The sequence below is a fragment of the Pseudophryne corroboree genome, chromosome 6, assembly GCF_028390025.1.
Source record: "Pseudophryne corroboree isolate aPseCor3 chromosome 6, aPseCor3.hap2, whole genome shotgun sequence".
Classification (NCBI taxonomy): domain Eukaryota; kingdom Metazoa; phylum Chordata; class Amphibia; order Anura; family Myobatrachidae; genus Pseudophryne; species Pseudophryne corroboree.
The window spans coordinates 674,358,627-674,363,299 of record NC_086449.1 but is presented as its reverse complement, the minus strand read 5'-3'; the positions used below and the strand labels follow the sequence as shown (position 1 = coordinate 674,363,299).

The 4,673-nt window shown below is 40.9% G+C and overlaps 1 long non-coding RNA gene across 1 annotated transcript; it reads right to left on the bottom strand.

The window, feature by feature from the left end:
- Positions 1-351: 351 nt before the first annotated feature.
- Positions 352-1,907, bottom strand: LOC134935570 (uncharacterized). Its single transcript, XR_010180256.1, has 3 exons — positions 1,882-1,907; positions 1,741-1,770; positions 352-460 (listed from the first exon to the last, which is right to left on the bottom strand). It is a non-coding gene; the product is annotated as an uncharacterized LOC134935570 (long non-coding RNA).
- Positions 1,908-4,673: the final 2,766 nt, after the last annotated feature.

The following is a 4,673-nucleotide window of genomic DNA, read 5'->3' as shown; positions in this document are numbered from 1 at the left end:
AATTGTATGGTGTATAGTATGCCTATCTTATACAGTAGAAAAAGATACTATACAATGGAGTACAATAACAAAAATATTTATTAATTTTTTTTTTAATTAAACAGATCTTAATAAGAAATTAAAAAAGTGGTCCACTAAGAGGTGGACCACCACCTGCAGGAGCAGAATGGCACGCTGCAACTGTTCTGTGGGGAAAAAAGGACAGTATTACAAAACAAATACTGAATACTTTACAGTGTAGTAATGGCAATACAGTACTTTACTCTATATTAGACAATCTTGTTATTTACAATGTACAGTACTGTATTGTCAGTACAGTAAATCGAACACTACTGTATGCTGTCGAGGTAATTTAAACATTGCTTTAGTTTACCTCTTGTATAAGTGGGCTGCTGCCTGCCCGCTTCTGGGCCAGCCCACCTATCTTGCCCCTGTCTAGGGCCCCCATAAATCATTGGCACTATATTGGAGAAAAAAAAACATTTAGTCACATTCAAATACTATACAATTACTACTGTATACTGTAGGTACAGTATTATACTGTATTGCTGGTATTCAAAATATAAAGTACTGTACAAGAGTTTAGCTTCAATAGGTCATAAACAAATTGTCAAAGGAATAAAACACCACAGTACAAATACTGTAGACATTTATGTATTAGCAGTCATGACATTTCATGACAGCTTCAGAAAAAAGAGGGTTACAGTACTGTAGGTGGTGTTATAGGGAGTACTATCAATAATAGTGGACTGTACTCAGAGCCAGCCATAAATAATATGATTCCCTAGTCAAGTTTTTGGATGCTGCCCCCTTGCACAGACGCTATTTCCGCCTCTGACCCTGTACCCCTTTCCCAGCACCATCACCCCTCAACCATAGCAGTCCTCATTTTGGTGCTCCTCCAACCTACTGTATGTTTAAAATAGCAACAGTGTGCACATTCGGTGTGCATCCCAAAACGGTGCATGTTCTTGCTGGGAAGGGGCATGGCCACACAGTAATTCCCCAATCTGAAATGACGCCACACAGTACTGCAACTTTATTCACAACATATCATGCAATAGTGTCTCTTATTCTCGTTACATCATAGGATAGTACCACATTACTCCTCAAAGTATTCCCACTTATTCACATTGCATCACATCATATTGCTCTTTGTTCACATTAGACCACACAGTAGTGCCCTTGCTACAGTATGTTACACAACAAAGTACTGTAGTACCCCTTATACACATAATGCTGCACATTAGTAATGCATTTTGTATGCAGATACAGACGCAGTCACACACAGAATATACTGTAGGCATGCTGCATATCATATTAATCAGCAGAAGCTGCTTGTGCCCCTAGGCATTTGGCAAGTATGCCTATGCCTAGGGCAGGCTCAGACTGGAGATCAGTACGTAATCCCGCTGGATGGGATCCCGGTGGTCAAAATACAGACGCCGGAATCCCGACCACACAATCCCGACAGGGGCGGCGAGCGGAACGCAGCCACTTGCATGCTTGCTTCGCTCGCCACGCGGTGGGCACGGTGCCTTGCTACGCTCTGCACACTATTATATCAGTAGTCAGGAAACACAGCATGCATTTGTGGAGTGAAGAGGGTGAAAAAGGAGAGAAAGTACAGTATGTACTGTAAGGTTATGTCAGAGGGTGTGAAGATGATCAGCTCAGTGTTATACATGTTACAGTAAGTTAGAATACAGTACAGTGCATTATGTATTTATATTTTATTACCAGGTGTCTCCTCCACTGGTTGGCGACGGACTGTAAAAAGATAAAATACAGTTAGTCATATCAGTTTGACTTAAAATAATGTTGGAGAAAAAAAATACTGTAATTACAGTACCAACTATTGCTACTGTACAGTATATTTACCAAAAATGTATTCTGGCTCGTCGTCTGTGGGTAAAAGAGAAGAATATTATAAGATACAGTATACAGTAAAAAGTATAGTAATAGTACACTAGTGTCCAGGCCCAGTGACAGGTGGGTAAAAAAAGGCGTGCTTGTGACAGGCATGGTGATTCCAAGGGACCCCACCGAGACCATCAGAAAATTTGTGAGTGGCCCGTATGCCGGTGATTATGACTAGAATAAGGTAGCAACTCTTTTTTCTTTTGAATTATGTATACTGTACAGTACTGTATGTGCATACACTTAAAATATTTAGCAGTTACTGTAGTGGTAATTTTTGGGATGACAGTATTAGCATACTGTAAGCATCCAACTGAGGCCCCCAAACAGATGCCGCCACTAGGTACAGTACGTGCCTCTCGTGCCTAATGGGAAATTCATCACTGACAGTATCTAGAGAGAGAGATGAATGGAGAGACAGTGACAAGGGGGGAGAGAGAGAGAGAGAGAGAGAGAGAGAGAGAGAGAAATTTAGTAAGATGGGTGTTTTTTTTAGAACAGGTGATGTTGTCCATACAGTAGCAACCAATCAAATATTGCCTACTGTACTGTATTATCGTCTGTAAGTGTAACTAGATACTGTAAATGTTAATGTGGAATGTGATCGGTTGCTACTGTATGGGCAATATCACCAGTTCAAACAAAAACAATTGTCATCCGATTTCTACGCATTTGCCAGAAAAATCTGATGAAAAGTGCTACTCTGATGGCATCAGATCAATGTCAGTAATAATTCTTACCACTAAATGCCGCCTCATCATCATCTTCCTCCTCCTCCTCAGTGGCCTGTTCCAGTGTAGGGCCTGTGAAAAAAAACATTAATGAGAAAAAAAAAGGTTCATTCCAGGAAATACACATACCCTCCAACATGACCCGCCCCACTAGGTACAAAATGCTCTGGTTCTGGACTTCCCTCTTAATTTATTATTGCCATCACCTGTGAAGAAACAGCATTCTTATCATTTAACTAGTTCAACACAGGTGATGGAAATCATAAATTAAGAGGCGAAGTCTAGAAACAGAGCAGTGCGGCGGGTCATGTTGGAGGGTCTGCATACAGAAACATAGAATTTGACTACAAATACTGTAAGAACCACTTTGCCCATCTAATCTGCCTCTTTTTTGTTACCCTTTTTTTTACATCAAACCTTATTTGATCCTTATTTCTTTGTAAGGATATCCTTATGTATGTCTCTTCCATGCATGTTTAAATACTGTAGCTCTACTGTTTTAGGCTCTATCACCTCTGATGGGAGGCTATTCCACTTGTCCACTGCACTTTCTGTGAAGTAATTTTTCTTAAAATTCCCCCTGAACCTCGCCCCCCTCCAGTCTCTGTGCACATCCTCGTGTCCTATTGCTTGCAGTGTCTTCATTAGGAGAATGTTTCCCTCCTGGACTTTATTAAAACTAGAGATGTGCACCGGAAATTTTTCGGGTTTTGTGGTTTGGTTTTGGATTTGGACGTGTTTTTAAAAAAAAAAAAAATACTCAAAAACAGCTTAAATCATAGAATTTGTGTGAAATTTTGAGCCTATAGTATTATTAACCGCAATAACCATAATTTCCACCTCACACCTCACAATATTATTTTTAGTCCTAAAATGTGCAACGAGGTTGTTGGATGACTAAGCTACTGTAAGTAACCCAAGAGGGCGGCACAAACACATGGCCCATCTAGGAGTGGCACTGCAGTGTCAGACAGGATGGCACTTATAAAAATTTGCCACAAACATCACATGATGCAAAGATAAATAAATAAAAAAAAGAGGCGCAAGATGGAATTGTCCTTGGGCACTCCCACCGTTGTGTTGTATAAACAGGACATGCACACTTTAACAAACCCATAATTTCAGCCACAGGGTCTGCCACACGACTCTGGCTGAAATGACTGATTGGTTTGGGACACCACCAAAAAAAGAAGCAATCAATCTCTCCTTGCTCAAACTGGCTCTACAGAGTCAAGATGTACCAGACTGGACTTACTTGATGGGTGCAGTGTGGTGGGGGACAGGGAGTACTCCTCCTCCTCCACCACGGCCTGTGACAGTGTAGGGCCTGTGAAAACAAAAATTACATGAAATACTGTATACTTTTGTACTTTTGTATTCTGTGTTGAATACAGTATAACAAAAATTCAGTCAGGTTGGAGGAGAGTAGATTTTGCACACAGAGACGAGAATGTCGAGGCCAGATTTAGGGGTTAGTGGAAGAGGTTTAGGATACCGTACCTCACCCTGTTGGGATTGCTGCAATCAGGATGCCACTGTCTGTCGCCTGAACGCTGGAATCCTGACTGCTGGTCACGTAAACCCAATGCATTGGTTTAACACAATGTACAGTATAGTACAGTACAGTACAATACTGCAGTTTACTTACCAAGTTGGGGAGAGGGCTTCTCCTCTTCCTCTTCCTCCTCACTGTCAATAATTACTGAGTGGAAAATAAAAAAAAGATTATAAACAAAATACAGTAGAGTACAGTTACTACAAAATTGCACAGTAGTCTACAGTAGTACAGTGCTACAGGAGGCAGAGAGATATTCATAATACAGTAGGAGCAGAATGATTATCCAGTGGTAGGGGACATACAGTACTGTACTGTACCTGTATTTAAAACACCTGCTGTCTGGATCCCGACATTCAGAATGCAGATTCTGGATTCAGAGTATGATTGGAGGTTTAGGCTAGTGGAGGGTGGGTAGGATGCACAATTTTGGGCACCATACTACAAAATGGATATTGTGGAACTAG